Here is an 18744-nt window from a genome sequence, read left to right on the forward strand (position 1 = left end):
TGTGGTAAAAGGGGCAAAGGGCGATTGGCAAAATAGGAATAGTGGCACGAGAAATTGGTCGATGGACCTATTCGCTAACAGTCCGATATGCTCTAGACAGCTAGTGGGCCGCGGCTAGCAGGCTAGCAGATGGGCATTCAGGGGACGTCGCAACGTAGGAGCCAGTTGAGTAACCCCCTCAAGGTTACTGGAGGCTTTGGTGGGGCTTTGGTGACAAAACGGATGGCACTGTGATAGACTGAATCTAGTTTGCTGAGTAGAGTGTTGGAGGCTATTTTGTAAATTACATCGCCGAAGTCAAGGATCGGTAGGATAGTCAGTTTTACGAGGGTATGTTTGGCAGCATGAGTGAAGGAGGCTTTGTTGTGAAATAGGAAGCCGATTCTAGATTTAATTTTGGATTGGAGATGCTTAATGTGAGTCTGGAAGGAGAGTTTACAGTAACCAGACACCTAGATATTTGTAGTTGTCCACATATTCTAGGTCAAAACTGTCCAGAGTAGTGATGCTAGTCGGGCGGGTGCGGGTAGCGATCGGTTGAAGAGCATGCATTTCGTTTTACTAGCATTTAACAGCAGTTGGAGGCCACGGAAGGAGTGTTGTATGGCGTTGAAGCTCATTTGGAGGTTTGTTAGCACACTGTCCAAAGAAGGGCGAGATGTATACAGAATGGCGTCGTCTGCATAGAGGTGGATCAAAGAATCACCCACAGCAAGAGCGACATCATTGACATATACAGAGAAAAGAGTCAGCCCAAGAATTGAACCCTGTGGCACCCCCATAGAGACTGCCAGAGGTCCGGACAACAGGCCCTCCGATTTGACACACTGAACTCTGAGAAGTAGTTAGTGAACCATGCGAGGCAGTCATTAGAGAAACCAAGGCTGTTTAGTCTGCCTATAAGAATGCGGTGATTGACAGAGTCGAAAGACTTGGCTAGGTCGATGAAGACGGCTGCACAGTACTGTCTTTTATCGATGGCGGTTATGATATCGTTTAGGACCTTGAGCGTGGCTGAGGTGCACCCGTGACCAGCTCGGAAATCAGATTGCATAGCGGAGAAGGTACGGTGGGATTCGAAATGGTCGGTGATCTGTTTGTTCACTTGGCTTTTGAAGACTTTAGAAAGGCAGCGCAGGATGGATATAGGTCTGTAACAGTTTGGGTCTAGAGTGTCTCCCCCTTTGAAGAGGGGGATGACCGCAGCTGCGTTCCAATCTTTAGGAATCTCAGACGATACGAAAGAGAGGTTGAACAGACTAGTAATAGGGGTTGCAACAATGGCGGTGGATAATTTTAGGAAGAGAGGGTCCAGATTGTCTATCCCAGCTGATTTGTAGGGATCCAGATTTTGTAGCTCTTTCAGAACATCATCTAGTCTAGCAACAATGGCCAGTTGCTGCGGGGGGTGCAGAGCTGTTGGCCGGGGTTGAGGTAGCCAGGTGGAAAGCATGGCCAGCCGTAGAGAAATGCTTATTGAAATTCTCGATTATCGTGGATTATCAGTGGTGACAGTGTATCCTAGTCTCAGTGCAGTGGGCAGCTGGGAGGAGGTACTCTTATTCTCCATGGACTTTACAGTGTCCCAAAACCTTTTGGAATTAGTGCTGCAGGATACAAATTTCTGTTTGAAAAAGCTAGCCTTTGCTTTCCTAACTGACTGTGTGTATTGGTTCCTGACTTCCCTGAAAAGTTGCATATCGCGGGGACTATTCGAAGCTAGTGCAGTACGCCACAGGGTGTTTTTGTGCTGGTCAAAGGCAGTCAAGTCTTGAGTGAACCAAGGGCTATATCTGTTCTTAGTTCTACATTTTTGAAAGGGGCATGCTTATTTAACATGGTGAGGAAAGCACTTCAATATCTTTCCAGGATACCCGGGCCAGGTCGATTAGAAAGGCCTGCTTGCAGAAGTGTTTTAGGGAGCATTTGACAGTGATTAGGGGTGGTCGTTTGACCGCAGGCCCATTACGGATGCAGGCAATGAGGCAGTGATCGCTGAGATCTTGGTTGAAAACAGCAGAGGTGTATTTGGAGGGCAGGTTGGTTAGGATGATTTTTATGAGGGTTCCCGTGTTTACGGATTTGGGGTTGTACCTGGTAGGTTCATTGATAATTTGTGTGAGATTGAGGGCATCAAGCTTAGATTGTAGGATGGCCGGGGTGTTAAGCATGTCCCAGTTTAGGTCACCTAGCAGCACGAGCTCTGAAGATAGATGGGGGGGCAATCAATTCACATATGGTGTCCAGGGCACAGCTGGGAGCTGAGGGGGGTCTATAGCAAGCGGCAACAGTGAGGGACTTATTTCTGGAGAGATGGATCTTTAAAAGTATAAACTCAAACTGTTTGGGCATAGACCTGGATAGTATGACAGACCTCTGCAGGCTATTTCTACAGTAGATTGCAATTCCGCCCTCTTTAGCAGTTCTGTCTTGACGGAAAATGTAATTGGGGATGGAAATTTCAGAATTTTAGGTGGCCTCAGGATTCAGAAACGGCTAGGACATCAGAGTTGACGGAGTGTGCTAAAGTAGTGAATAAAAAAAACTTAGGGAGGAGGCTGCGGATGTTAACATGCATGAACCCAAGGCTTTTACGATTGCAGAAGTCAGAAAATGAGAGGGCCTGGGTTAACCTCTACATCGCCAGAGGAACAGAGGAGGAGTAGGATGAGGGTACGGCTAAAGGCTATAAGAACTGGTCGTCTAGTGCTTTGGGAACAGAGAATAAAAGGAGCAGATTTCTGGGCGCGGTAGGATAGATTCAGGGCATAGTGTTCAGACAAGGGTATGGTAGGGTGCGAGTACAGTGGAGGTAAACCTAGGCATCGAGTGACGCTGAGAGGTTGCATCTCTGGAGGCGCCAGTTAAGCTAGGTGCGGTCTCCGCATGTGTGGGGGTGAGACAAGGGGGCTCTCTGAGGCATGTTGAGCAGGACTAGGGGCTCCGCAGTAAAATAAAACAATGAGAGCTTCCCTAAACAACAGTATACAAGGCATATTGACATTAGAGAAAGGCATAAAGCAATCACAGGTGTTGATTGGGAGAGTTAAGAGAACAACGGGTGAACAGCTAGGACAACGGGTATATGGTGATGAATGGGCATAGAGTCAGTTAGCTACACACAGGGCCTGAGTTCGAGGCTGGGGCCGACAGATAAACAAAATGAAGTACTGTGTTAATGAACAGTCCAGCAGGCATCAGCTGTGTAGCCGAGTGATCATAGGGTCCAATGAGCAGCAATAGATGAAACAGGGAGCCGTTCGGTAGTCGATTGCTACGCTAGGCGAACAGGAGACACGGCGTTCAGGAAGCTAGCGGGCCGGGGATAGCAGATGGATCATCACCAACATCCACAACGCAGAGGCCGGTTGAGAGCGCATCAGTCAAATTACGTCAGCAGACCAGTCGTGATGGATCGGCGGGGCTCCATGTCGGCAAAGGGTCCAGGCCAATTGGCAAGAGAGTTATTGTAGTTTGTGTACTTCGTTTGCTAGCCGGGAGATGGGCCTAGCTCAAGGCTAACTGGTGCATGCTTCTGTACAAGGGCGTTAGCCACAATAGCTACTCGGTAGCAACTAGGTAGCTGTGAAGATCCGGTGTAATGGTCCAGAGCTTGCGGCAGGAATCCGGTGATGTAGTGGGGAAAAAAGCAGTCTGATATGCTCACGGCTGATATCGCACTGTGCAGACTGGCAGGATTTATCCGAGCTAAAGCGCCTGGAGTCCGAGCTAAAGGTAAAGACCACTAAACAGTGGCTAACAATGACTAAATAGCTAGTAGCTAATTAGCTGGCTAGCGGCTGATGGAGGTTCCAGTTATAAGGTCTAAAAAACAGCAGATCCGTACCACATTGGGTGAGGCGGGTTGCAGGAAGGTATATTTAATTTGAAAATGGAAAAAAGAGATTGAAATATAATGAAATGTATACAAAAAAACAGAAAAGACTGGATATTTACATGGGACGAAAACACGTCTTACTGCTGCGCCATTTTGGAAGAAGAGGAGCGAGATGGATTTTGGCCGACATTCTCCAATTTTGTCATCGATGAGACATTTGATCTCAATACAGTTTGAGACAGTTAAAGCCCACGTCGTTGCTTGTTCTGCCCACTATGATTAATTTGCTCCTATTGGAAACGACAGGCTGTGGTCTATCTTGGGTTAGTTATAAAGAATATTTGGCTATAGTGTAGCAGGGCTGTAAGAAGGTCCATTGCAGGTTTGGGTAACTTAATGACCCATGAAGGACATGGAGCAATACTTACCCAACTGTCTATAGGGGGCTCTTAAAGAAGCCAATGCTCATCAGTCTCATACAAATTCACAAGGATACAGTATACAGTAAAATCACTCTTTTCCAAATATGTTCAGTTAAAATAGAGTCACTGGCCAGCTTTATTCAAATAGTCTTATTAATTCCTTCAGGCTTGTTTTGAGTAGATGTCTCTACAAATCAGTGAGTGCTTTGGGATGGATTGAGTGGTAATTCAGGGTTTGGTGAGCTCCAGAAGCTGATGCAGGATAGTTTTTTGGCCGTAGCGGACTTGCAGTGCCCTCCTCTCCCGGCTACTCAGTTAAGGATGGCCATCTTTATCCTTCAGCAGTACCTTGTCCTTCTGCATGTCCTCCCCATATGGGTCCAGTGTTAAAGGGACTGAAGCGTGCACTAGACGCCTCCACAGATGGTCCAGACTTGGTAGGCCCTCGTTGGACAGTGCCTGCAACATTTTCTCCTCATCGTCATCTTCTGCCTCCTCCCAGCCTTCGTTCTCACTAAAGTCCTCAAACTCCTCCACTGACCTGCACAGGATCTAGGGAGAGAGACAAACACCAATGCAAACTGGATAGTCTTAAATATACGACTGCCTGCACTCTAGTGAGTTACTATGGTTATGTTTTGGTCATGGTTACCTTGAGTGTTGTTTAGGTGAGGGACCCTGACTTTCCAAAGATGAAGACTCCCTTGTCTCCCACAATTTCCATCTCAAGCAAAAACTCCACTTCTCCACCAAGAGGTGCTGTTTAGCTTCAGACTCAGTCGCTGGGATGGGGAAGCACAAGATAGGACAGACTGATTTAAAGGTGTCAATGGAAAACCATAAGGAGATGTGAAGAACTCAGGATAATTTAGAAATGTGGTCTCTTATTTGTGTTGATTCAGTGTGGAGATATTTATGTGTAGTGTATTAAGAATTTTTTTTGTCAGTTGTCTCTATCCACCCCTACTCATCTGTCTGTGTGTTCAGTCTGTTACAGTCACCTTGCACATCTGCTTTGTATATGTTGGACAAGGGTATGTCTGCAGTGTCATTGCTGTTGCTTTGATCTTGAGCTGCCAGTTGGCCATCTGACCATACGTGTTGAAGACTTCCTCTCCTTTTCGGGTACTTTAAATGGACACAATCTTCAATTACTCCTGTAGATGCAGAGAGAAAGGGACATATCATCACAGCATAACGTATCATATTCTTGCTTTAAACCCACTACATAAAATCAGTTTACAGAATATCGACTGTAGTTTTTTACATACAGGTGTTTACTCCAGATTGCCGTTGTGATTGGACACAAGGTTTAACATGTACCGAATGGGCACCATCATGGGGGGATTGGGGCACTCATTCAGGGGCTCCTGGAAACTGCAGAGTAAAAGAAAGGAAGGAAATGAGAAACAGTGGATTATGGGATTGTATTCAGACCCAAACAGGAAGCACTTGAAGCATATCCGCAGCACTACAGTACAAGTGTCAAAACAGTTGTTACTTCTGTCAGTAACCACCGAAATGGACAACATACTGAAGTAGGACACTCCTTTTCAACATATTCACAAGTAATTCACGTCCACTCCATAGAGTGATAGGCCATGTTTTGGGACACAAGCAATGTTGGCTGTTTAACCTCTAAAAAGAAAAGAAAAGAGAGAAAAAGGGGATATGTGAAATTTAAACAGCTGTAACCCTTATTTCTGGTTGTAGATATTTTACACTACCTCCACTGGAGGACTTGTGGGTTCGGCAGTAAAAATAAACATGGGTTACCACTGAACTATAACTTGTAGTTTCTCTGGACCAAGTGATATAGCCAGCAGTCACGAACAATTTGCTTTACCTCTTTTTCCTTATACTGTATAGTAAGACACTGGTCTCACCTGGGGTGTGGTGTGTGGAAACAAATCGCTCAATCACACAAGAGGGGTTTGATGTGCAGAAATCATCACCCAATCACAGGAGTGGCTTTTAAAAGGAATAATATGGACAATCTGGGTTGCATGTATGGTGCCAGAAACAAACCCGTTTCCCCGAAAACAGCTCACGTTGCAAATATTAATTGCAATAGCTTTTCTAGCCAGTCAGACTTCAGTTTTATTTTTTACTGGCAATATGTTGGTTTGTCTGAAATGTATCCCAATGTTGGTCTTAATTGTGCTTAAGTAGGGTTGCAAAGTTACCGGTAATTTACCAAAGTTACTGGAATCTTCTGTAATTTTGGTTATTAACAGATGGCAATCTATGGTAACTTTGGTAATTTATACTTGAATAACTTCATTTAAAAAAAATCATATATAGTATTCATTCTTTATATCGGTGTCCATATTGTCCATGAGTTTGAGTTTCTAGTGGATAGACCATATGGTTCAAGAGAAAATGGCATAATTAATTCAAAAACAATGGCATTATTTATAACTCTGCAACTCTTCAAACCATTAACTTTTTTTCAACTGCAACCAGTTTGGTGCCAAAACTTTTACAACAAAGACATAGACAGTAAAATAAACGAAAGTGTGTAAAAATATATATAAAGGAAGCAAGTCGGGAAGCAAGTTCAGGGAGTAAGTGTTTTAATAAATCAAATAAACAATGAACACGAAACGTAAACAACGCACCAACATTTACATTTACATTTTAGTCATTTAGCAGACGCTCTTATCCAGAGCGACTTACAGTAGAGTGCATACATTTTATTACATTTTTTTTTTTTTTTTTTTACATTTCATTACATTTTACATACTGAGACAAGGATATCCCTACCGGCCAAACCCTCCCTAACCCGGACGACGCTATGCCAATTGTGCGCCGCCCCACGGACCTCCCGGTTGCGGCCGGCTGCGACAGAGCCTGGGCGCGAACCCAGCCCAGCCTGGGCGCGAACCCAGAGACTCTGGTGGCGCAGCTAGCACTGCGATGCAATGCCCTAGACCACTGCGCCACCCGGGAGGTGAAAACAGAATCAAGAACCAAGGGGAGTGACAGATATAGGGAAGATGATCAAGGAGGTGATGGAGTCCAGGTGAGTGTCATGAGGCGCAGGTGCGCGAGACGATGGTGACAGGTGTGCGGGATAATCAGCAGCCTGACGACCTAGAGGCCAGAGAGGGAGTATACGTGACAATACCCTTCCTTTGCAACCCTATGTGTAAGAATCATATTGTATCTTATATTTTGGATGTATGATCAACTTTGTAAATTATGCTGCATTAACAATATAAGTTAATTGTATACTTGACTGGAGGAAAATATCAAACGTCTATAATTTGGGTGGACTGTTTTGTAATGATGAACAAGCAGCATTGCGGAAAGGCAATCATCCCACTATTCTATAGCCCTTCCTTGATGACTGAGTCATGCAACTTCTCACCTGTAAGCCATGACAAAAGCCACCATGCTTCTGTAGAGGTAAAGTGTGTGTCTCTCTGGGTCCCACAGGTTGAACGTGTAACGTGATGAAAGGTAGGACGATGTCTTTGTACTCTTTCTGGATGTTGGTGAGGTCAGTGTCCACCGCCTCTGGGATCCCAGTCCACTTCGAGAGTCTATCCCTCTCATCCTTTGACTTACAAACCACATCCACAAAATACAACTCAGCCAAAATACCAGCAACTGGAATCACAGAGCGATCAGAGTATTTAAGTCTACTCAACTAAGAATATAAGATGTACATATGTACTGTATGTGTTTGACCTTACCAGAACATGGGGTGATCCAGAGCTGTAAAGTGAGGCCAGAGGGATAGGTAAGGCCTTCGGTGGGACTGGGGAAATGTGTACTCATACATCAAAGCCAGGAGGGGCACCCAGCCAGAAGTGCTCTCCAGAGATATTTACCTAGGGGGGCAGAGTACCAGATGTTTTCTTTGGGGGCCTCCGACCAGAGGTGTGTGTGTGTGTGTGTGTGATGCAGTCTCACCTTCCAGCATTTGCCAGGACTTTGGTGGTGCAGAAGAGCCATTCTGGGTATAGTGAAGAGCAACTCCCCCCTCATCTATGTCCTACCAGCATGCCATACTCTGCTACTGTGTCCTCCTTGCTGATGTGAACACAACTGAATAAGCATGAACACAGAATGCACAGAAGTCAGCTGAGTTTCACCCCTAATACACCTAGGTCTGTGAAGTGGAGGGCTTTTTACTTATTGTGGACAATGTCTTTATACTTTTTCTGGATATTGTGATTCCTTGCTGTTGAGTTTCCGCCCTTCACACCACTGCAGGAAGCTTTGGAGAGGGTCGCTGCCCTCTGTCTTCAAGAAACAAGGATCATCAGACCCCCATAACAACCAACAATATAGGCTGGTTAGGTAGGATTAAATATATTGACACGTAAAAAAAAGACAGCACTATCAAAGATTCTTATTAATCTAGCTAGTTACGGGTTATTAACTTGGTAGCTACATAGCATTCATAACTTGCAAGCTACATAGCATTCATAACTTGAAATCGTTTACCAAAGCAGTAACGGTAGCTAGTCACATCATTGCCTGGAAACCCGACGTTGAATTGCATTGAATTCTATCAAATCATGACGTCAGTGATCTTCAGGTCGGAAAGTCGGAGCTCTAGAAAGATGCCAGAGTTTCCGACTTGGAATTCCGAGTTGGATGACCGTTCAAAACAAGTTTTCCCAGTTGGAGCTCTCGTTTTTCCCCGAGTTCCAAGTTGTCTTGAGCGCACTGAAGTCGGAGATTTCTGAATTCCCAGTGGTTTTACATAATCAGAGGGGAAGAGAGATGGCCTACTCGGCGCAAAATCCCTCCAGCAGGTGTTTTTTAAATAAATTTTTTCCCAACCAAGCAATGAGTTTTTGTATGGAGGTAACGGAGAGAGTGTCGAATTAGGTCAGAAAAAAAGGAATGGCTTATTTTCTACATGATGTTTATTTGATCGAATATAAGTTTCGTAATGCTTAAATTGATATGAGTGTACTGATATAAGTAGGCCATGTTACACGTGGACCATTTCAACAAGCTGAAATGGTCCACCCACACACGAGGACAATTTAAATAAACTAAAATGGTCCACCCACAGAAACAGTGTGGTGAAGGCGCAACAGCACCTCTTCAACTTCAGGAGGCTGAAAAATGTGGCTTGTTCACCTAAAACCCTCACAAACTTTTACAGATGCACAATTGAGAGCATCCTGTCAGGCTGTATCACCGCCTGGTACTGCAACTGCACCGCACACAACCACAAGGCTTTCTAGAGGGTGGTGCTATCAGCACAACGCATCACCGGATGCAAACTACCTGCCCTCCAAGACACCTACAGCACCCGATGTCACAGGAAGGCCAAAAAGATAATCAAGGACAACACCAGCCACTGCCTGTTCACCCCCGCTACCATCCAGAAGGCGAGGCCAGTACAGGTGCATCAAAGCTGGGACCAAGAGACTGAAAAACAGCTTCTATCTCAAGGCCATCAGACTGCTAAACCACATCCGACCATTATCCGACCATTATGAGTACCTCTTCATGCCGTATGGGTTGAAGAATGCCCCAGCCGTCTTCCAATCCTTTGTAGACGAGATTCTCAGGGACCTGCACGGGCAGGGTGTGGTGGCTTATATCGATGACATTCTGATATATTCCGCCACATGCGCCGCGCATGTGTCTCTGGTGCGCAGAGTACTTGGGCGACTGTTGGAGCATGACCTATACGTCAAGGCTGAGAAATGCGTGTTCTCCCAACAGGCCGTCTCCTTCCTGAGGTATCGCATTTCCACATCAGGGTTGGTGATGGAGTGTGACCGCATTGCAGCCGTGCGTAATTGGCCGACTCCCACCACGGTAAATGAGGTGCAGCGGTTTTTAGGGTTTGCCAATTACTGCCGGAGGTTTATCCGGGGTTTTGGGCAGGTGGCTGCTCCCATTACCTCACTGCTGAAGGGGGGACCGGTGCGTCTGCGGTGGTCGGCTGAGGCGGACAGAGCGTTTTGTCGCTTGAGGACTCTGTTTACCGAGGCTCCCGTGTTGGCTCATCCAGATCCCTCTTTGGCATTCATAGTGGAGGTGGACGCATCCGAGGCTGGGATTGGAGCCGTGCTCTCACAGCGCTCGGGCGCGCCACTGAAGCTCCGCCCCTGTGCTTTCTTTTCGAGGAAGCTCAGCCCGGCGGAGAGAAACTATGACGTGTGGGACCGGGAGTTGCTGGCTGTCGTAAAAGCTCTGATGGTGTGGAGACATTGGGGGGGCTCAACACCCTTTCCTCATCTGGACTGACCACCGTAATCTGGAGTACATCCGGGCGGCGAGGAGACTGAACCCTCGCCAGGAAAGGTGGGCCATGTTTTTCACCCGATTCAGATTTACGATATCGTATAGACCAGGTTCCCAGAACGCTAAGGCAGACGCACTGTCCCGTCTGTATGATACAGAGGAGCGGTCCATCGATCCCACCCCCATACTTCCGGCCTCTTGTCTGGTGGCACCGGTGGTGTGGGAGGTGGACGCGGACATCGAGCAGGCATCTCGGTCAGAGCCTACTCCACCTCAGTGCCCAGAACTGAGTGCGTGTTTTCAGTGCGTGTTGGGGTATCAGCCGGTCCTGGTACCGTGGCATCCGAGCCAGACCGAGGCTCCTGTGGTGGAGGAATGGGTGAAGGGAGACCTGGGAGGCCATCCACGGGCACCTGAAACGGGCCGAAGGGTGGCAGAAAGCGAGCGCTGACCGCCACCGCAGTGAGGCCCCGGTGTTCGCACCAGGGGACCGGGTCTGACTCTCGACCCGAAACCTGTCCATCCGCCTGCCCTGCCGGAAGCTGGGTCCGCGGTTTGTGGGGCCATTTAAAGTCCTGAGGAGAATAAACAAGGTGTGTTATAAGTTACAGCTCCCCCTTATTACCGTATTAACCCCTCGTTACATGTGTCTCTCCTCAGGCCGGTGGTAGCTGGTCCGCTTCAAGAAGCTGAGGTGCGGGAGGTCCCTCCGCCCCCCCTGGACATCGAGGGGGGCCCGGCGTACACAGTGCGATCCATACTGGATTCCAGGCGTCGGGTGAGGGGCCTGCAGTACCTCGTGGATTGGGAGGGGTACGGACCGGAGGAGAGATGCTGGGTGCAGGTGGAGGACGTCTTGGACCCATCTCTGCTGAGTGAGTTTTACCGCCTCCATCCGGATCGTCCTCCGGGTCGTACTCGAGGCCGGCGTCAGCGCGCGTCAGGGGGGGTACTGTCACGACTTCCACCAAAGGTGGCTCCTCTCCCTGTTCGGGCGGTGCTCGGCGGTCGTCGTCGCCGGCCTACTAGCTGCCACCGATCTATTTTTCCTTTTAGTTTGTGTCTGTCTGTTTTGTTTACACCTGTGTCCTATTAGTTAATTTCGGTGGGTTTATTAACCTCTGCTGCCTGCTAGTCTTTGCAGGATTATTTGCTGTTGTTACTTTGTTAGGGGTGCGTGTTTGCACCACAGGGTTTTCTTTCTCACGGTAGTTGTACCGTTTTGGAATGTGTTTAGGAGTAGAGGTTTCTCCTCCGTGTGTTGCGTTTATTTCCCTGTGTGTGGCGACTTCGTTTGGGTGTGTTCCCCCCCTGTTGTTGTTGAGTTGGGACTTCTAAATAAACGCTTGTGCCACTGGGACTTCCTTGCTCTCCTGCTCCTGATTCCTGCACCTCCCTCCTCTTAGGAGGCACGTAACATTATCTGTGTGCTTTCCCCATGCTTGCAAGTAGTTCACAGCCATAGTGAAGAATGATTGGGATGTTTTGAGAAAGCTCTCTTTAGACATGGCTCCATTTTCCTCTAGCTCTTCAGAAGTCATCTGCCCAAAACTGGAATGAAGTTGTCATCACGTCTTGCAGTCAATTTTGCCTCACCGTTTCTCAGAATTGCAGCTGACTCCACAGCACAGCGGTCCTGGCCTTCAAGTATCTTGATCGTGTCACTGAATACGGTCAGGTTTCCAAGGACAAAGGCCAGCCAAAGTTCAGTCAGAGTCCAAAGTTCAATCTTTGAACTTTGTTCGCAGGACAACAGGACAACATCAGAAAGAAAAAAGGATTTCAATGGCACATACCTTTTCAGCACTCTTTCTAGAGCAGGGCGCATGGACAGCCAGTGAACATTGCTGTGTCCTAAAATGTTATGGTAGTCCTGGCCAACAAACTCACAAAAGCTCTTCAGTCTTTCTACTCTGACGATAAAAATATGAAAATATCTTTGTGACCAGGTACTCAACATCATGGGGAATCATATTCAAAGCTGTTCTGGCCATGTTATGAATGATGTGGGCAGGACAACCTAAGCCAATCACCTCCCGCTGCAGAGCATATTTAACTTTAGTATGGACATTGACCCTCCCCAGCCTATTCAGTCCTCCAAAGTTGGTATTTGTGTTGTCGGCAGAGAATGTTTTCCAGGTTACATTTTTGGATGACCACCAGGACCTCAGCTGCAATTTCCTCTGCTGTTTCTCCTTTCAATTCAACCAAATCAAGCAGTTTTGTTTCCACAGATTTGCTGCCATCATATATCTTACAATATCTGACTACTTTTGGCAGCAGCTTTACATGTCCATGATTGACGCATCAATGGACAGGGACACAAATTCAACCTGGTCTAGGTCCGGTGTTACCAAAGTAGTTGCCCATGTTGCTAACACGTTACTCACTATGGCGTAACTATGATTGTGTCGCATAGTGTGGTATGCAAAGACACCCTCCTGCACAGCTAAATCATATTCTTCTTGGGAAAGCTCTACCTTCTTGAAGAATGTGGTGACAGAGGGCATACCAACACGGGCAATCAGAGAGGCTTTATGCTTTTTCGCCTGTTGATGTTCTACCCCTGCCGTTCTTCCTCCGCTGCCAATTGAAAAAGAGGAATTACAGGGTGCAGTGAGGAATGGCACTAGATTGTAGCTTGTGCAAGCCTTGCCCAAATCTCAATCTTATCAAGGTTGGTGTGAAACTGTTATAACATGTGTTCTCTCTCTTCCCTGTGAAAGTCAATAGGGTTTCTATGTGGTATGGAACATGTGAGTGACCATTGTTCCAGATGAGGGATTGTTGGAAAATGACATTTTTTGTAACTAACTAATTGACTTGAGCAAGTTTTTTGTATGTTTATAACTATATAAGTTGACCAATTAATGTGTTATGGGTTAGATGGAATGATTTATGAGCAAGTGTAAATGTGGCCGGAGGCAAAGTACAAAGGGGGCCTGTCTCTGAGACAGAATGTTTCTATAAGGGTGAGGTAAGTCCCGAGCCAAAGGAACCAACGCAGGCCCGTAGTAGTGGCCTAGAAGATGGTAATCGTAGAAGGAGTCCTGAACCAAAGGGACAAACACAGGCCTGGAGTGGCCCAGAAGTTAAGGTGGTGAACTTCACTATAGCATTGGCAGGAAAAATGCCTTTTAAGACTATGATCAACAATGTATTATGAATCTTAATGGACCAAATGCTTGCTCTGTTGGGTTTGTGGTGACAGCTATGAGAACCGTTCCAAACGATGAGAAGATCTGAATGCTCCGTTTAAGAGACTACAAACCTCCTGGAATGAGAAGAAATAAGAGGTCTCTAGCTGACATCACTTACACTTAGGCACATACCTCCAGGTACTTTGGTGTGTTTTTCCCTGGGTATGGAGTTGCATGTGCCCTAGACCTAATTCGTGACATAGAGAAAATTGGCAATGCTACTTGAAATGCCCTGGAACAATTGAATGGGGAAATAAAATAATTGCGTAAATTGGCTCTGCAAAACAGAGAGGCTCTTGGCTATCTTTTGGCAGGTCAAGGGGGCACTTGTGCAATCATTGGCGATGAATGTTGTACTTTTGTCCCAGATCACTCTTCTAATATGACTGATCTCGCCGAATACATTGCCACTGCAACTTGGTTGGAATCCCTGGAAGTTGGCGATCCCAAATTGCCAAATGGGCTGCAGCATGTGTTTTTTGCTTAGTTTGCCTAATTGTGTTATTAACATGCTGTGTATGTCTATTTTTTATAAATTCACTCCCGTCAATAGAAGTATAACCTTTATTATGATGATAGTATTACCATACTAATTCGATTGTATAACCCAGAATGAAGGGTTTGAAGGTGTTGGTCTCATTAAATTTAGGGAGTAGGGAATGTGGAGGAAAATGGATAGTCTGGAGACAGCCTTGAACTGTATATCTTGTCTCCATAAAATCATGAGTTCCTGTAGGTGCTGGGTAGAGGTATTAGGGGCAGACGCTCCCTCCTCAGACCTTTTGGAAGAACCCCCAGAATATGTTATATAAGTTAAGATAGGAGACGGTGCTAGACACATGCAGGAACCAAACCTATGAACCATGCCTATGTAGCTTGTCTGTGTAAGCAGTATATAAGAGAACTAACGGGACTGCCCCATAGAAGCTCACTTCAGACCGGTACTTTATGCATCTAAATTTGACTGTGACCTCTCCAGCTTGCTGTTAATAAAGAATTAGTCATTTAAGATTGACTTCTGCTGTCCCTGGTGGTAATTTCCACAACATTAGTATGGCTGAGGGATTTGTATATAGTATTTTAATCATATTAATTAAATTGGAGCCGAATCCCATATGTTCAGAAACCGACCAAAGATATGACCATTCTAGTCTATCAAAAGCTTTTTCTGCATCAAGATGTATAACTGCCCAAGGAGCTTTGGTTTCTGATGAAGCATGTAAGATATAATAGACAACGGAGGTTATCTGAGAATAATTGTTTTTTAACAAACCCGAGACGGGACGACAGAATTTTTGAAAATAGGTTAATATCTGTGAAAGCACTGGGTGGCGTCCTTAACTTTCTTTACATAAAAGCGAATGCCACCTTTCCAACAAGTCAGTTCATCAACTTTCTGCCCTGCTAGAGCTGCCCCGGTCAACTGGAAGTGCTGTTATTGTGAAGTGGAAATGTCTAGGATCAACAACGGCTCAGCCGAGAAGTGGTAGTCTACACAAGCTCACAGATTGGGACCACCGAGTGCTGTAGCGCGTAAAAATCATCTGTCCTTGGTTGCAACACTCATTGTCGAGTTCCAAACTGCCTATGGAAGTAACATCAGCACAAGAACTGTTCGTCGGGAGTTTCATGAAATAAGTTTCCATGGCCGAGCAGCCGCACACAAGCTTAAGATCACCATGCACAATGCCAAGCATCGGCTGGAGTGGTGTAAAGCTCGCCACCATTGGACTCTGGTGCAGTGGAAATGCGTTCTCTGGAGTGATGAATCACACTTCACCATCTGGCAGTCCGACGGACGAATCTGTGTTTTGCGGATGCCAGGAGAACGCTACCTGCCCCAATGCATAGTGCCAACTGTAAAGTTTGGTGGAGGAGCAATAATGGTCTGGGGCTGTTTTCATGGTTCGTGCTAGGCTCCTTAGTTCCAGCTAAGGGAAATTTTAACGCTACAGCATACAATGACATTCTAGACGATTCTGTGCTTCCAACTTTGTGGCAACAGTTTGGGGAAGGCCCTTTCCTGTTTCAGCATGACAATGCCCCCGTGCACAAAGCGAGGTCCATACAGAAATGGTTTGTCGAGATCGGTGTGGAAGAACTTGACTGGCCTGCACAGAGCCCTGACCTCAACTCCATCGAACACCTTTGGGATGAATTGGAACGCCGACTGCGAGCCAGGCCTAATCGCCCAACATCAGTGCCTGTCCTCACTAATGCTTTTGTGGCTGAATGGATACAAAGCCACGCAGCGATGTTCCAACATCTAGTGGAAAGCCTTCCCAGAAGAGTGGAGGCTGTTATAGCAGCAAAGTGGGGACCAACTCCATATTAATGCCCATGATTTTGGAATGAGATGTTCGACGAGCAGGTGTCCACATACTTTTGTTCATGTTGTGTGTATATATTACATAACTCAAATATACTTACTTAAGAAAATGTTTCCCGACAAATGACAAATTAAAACACATCTGTGTGTCAAACACAAATATAAAACAAATGATTACTACAAGTTTAGATAGTTAGTCTAGCCAGCTATCAGTCTAAAAATTGACATGGCTAATTGTCAGCTAATTGAGTGACTGACATAACGAGAGAAACTGTTGATTCACAACCAAATTTCGAAATTGCACCTGGTGTATTCTACTATTCTTACTCTCAATATTGAGTTGAGAGGGGCCCTAAGTAACCGCTTATGTGGCTTATGCCTGGAGCTGGCCCTGACTACCTAGCATGCTATTTTGTTGATAGTAACCACATGACAAGCCAAGCTGGACAAAGCTAGCATGGCTAGGTTAGCATTGCTAGTTAGTGAATGTTGGCCGTGACTCATCCTTTTCTTGTGTTTGTGGCCAAAGCATAAATTACAGGGGGAAAAAACACTTTAAAAACTTGCTTGCGATGCTTGCGATTTCCTCGTATGAGGTGACCTCACATACTTTGGCCGAGATGTCTCATTGGCTAAGTTGGCCAATCAGCTGTTTACCGGTATTTGCCAACACCATTTTGTTGTTTGCGTACACCCGCACCATTCAAACACAGAAAAGTTGCTTTTTAACATAATAAATGTTTTAACATTTGGAAGGAAGACAAGTTTACTCATATTGTAATTAATTATATGTAATATTTCATAAAAATCTGGAAACAGTTAACAGCTACTTTAAGCTACCTAAACTCCCATGAAAAAACCCCCACAGAGTTCATCCAGGTAGCTGTCAACAAAGTCCATTGGTTTACTAGGAACTCGGATCTTCTTACGCTCAGTGACCATGTCAATGGCAATCTGTTTACTGGATTCTGCAAGTTAAGACAGGAATCCATACTTTGGTTTTGTGTACCTGGCCACTGTCTCCAAATGCTCAGTTTGGATTGGATTTGTACCACATGTGCAAAAATGTTTACTTTTGGAGATAGTGGCCAGATAAACAAAACCAAAGCATGGATTGCTATCTTACCTTGTCCATGGACTAATTACAGGGTAAGGAAACCATTATGTAATTTGGGTGAAGTATCCCTTTAAGTCAAGGTCTGACTAACATGAAGTGATAAACCTATTAAATTGGTATAATACCATAGCCCAGGGTGATGTTTGATGAAGTAATGACAAAGTTTGCAACAAATAATGCAACTCAAATCAAATATTATTAGTCACATGCACCGAATACAACAGGTGTAGACCTTACAGTGAAACGCTTACTCACAAGCCATTAACCAACAATGCAGTTAAAAAAAATATGAATAAGAATAAGAAATAAAAGGAACAAGTAATTAAAGAGCAGAAGTAAAATAACAATAGCGAGACTATATACAGGGGGTACCGGTACAGAGTCAATGTGCGGGAGCACCGGTTAGTCGAGGTAATTGAGGTAATATGTACATGTAGGTAGAGTTATTAAAGTGACAATGCATAGACAATAACAGAGAGTAGCAGTGGCGTAAAAGAGGGGGGGCAATGCAAATAGTCTGGGTAACCATCTGATTAGATGTTCAGGAGTCTTATGGCTTGGGGGTAGAAGCTGTTTAGAAGCCTCTTGGACCTAGACTTGGCGTTCCGGTACCGCTTGCCATGCGATAGCAGAGAGAACAGTTTATGACTAGGATGGCTGGAGTTTGACAATTTTTAGGGCCTTCCTCTGACACCGCCTGGTATAGAGGTCCTGGATGGCAGGAAGCTTGGCCCCAGTGATGTACTGGGCCGTACGCACTACCCTCTGTAGTGCGTTGCGGTCTGAGGCCTAGCAGTTGCCATACCAGGCAGTGACTGTAGAACCTTTTGAGGATCTGAGGACCCATGCCAAATCTTTTCAGTCTCCTGAGGGGGAATAGGTTTTGTTGTGTCTCTTCACAACTGTCTTGGTGTGCTTGGACCATGTTAGTTTGTTGGTGATGTGGACACCAAGAACTCGAAGCTCTCAACCTGCTCCACTACAGCCCCGTCGATGAGAATAGGGGCGTGCTCGGTCCTCCTTTTCCTGTAGTCCAGAATCATCTCCTTTGTCTTGATCACATTGAGGGAGAGGTTGTTGTCCTGGCACCAAAAGACCAGGTCTCTGACCTCCTCCCTATAGCATGCGTCGTCGCTGTCGGTGATCAGGCTTACCACTGTTGTGTCATCGGCAAACTTAATGATGGTGTTGGAGTCGTACCTGGCCGTGCAGTCATGAGTGAACAGGGAATACAAGAGGGGACTGAGCATGCACCCCTGAGGGGCCCCTCTGTTGAGGATCAGCGGATGTGTTGTCACCTACTAGCTACTAGCTTTTAGCTCAGTGCTGATGTTGCCTGTAATCCATGGCTTCTGGTTCGGGTATGTACGGTCACTGTGGGGACAACGTCATCGATGCACTTATTGATGAAGCCAATGACTGATGTGTTGTACTCCTCAATGCCATCGGAAGAATCCCGGAACATTTTCCAGTCTGAGCTAGCAAAAGAGTCCTGTAGCTTAGCATCTGCTTCATCTGACCACTTTTTTATTGACCGAGTCACTGGTGCTTCCTGCTTTAATTTTTGCTTGTAAGTAGGAATCAGGAGGATAGAATTATGGTCAGATTTGCCA

At 45.9% G+C, this 18744-nt stretch overlaps 1 pseudogene; it reads right to left on the reverse strand.

The window, feature by feature from the left end:
- Positions 1-4338: 4338 nt before the first annotated feature.
- On the reverse strand, positions 4339-9743 carry LOC120053286 (annotated as a pseudogene).
- Between the last annotated feature and the right edge of the window lie 9001 nt (positions 9744-18744).

This window comes from Salvelinus namaycush, chromosome 9 (genome assembly GCF_016432855.1).
Source record: "Salvelinus namaycush isolate Seneca chromosome 9, SaNama_1.0, whole genome shotgun sequence".
In the NCBI taxonomy this organism is placed as follows: domain Eukaryota; kingdom Metazoa; phylum Chordata; class Actinopteri; order Salmoniformes; family Salmonidae; genus Salvelinus; species Salvelinus namaycush.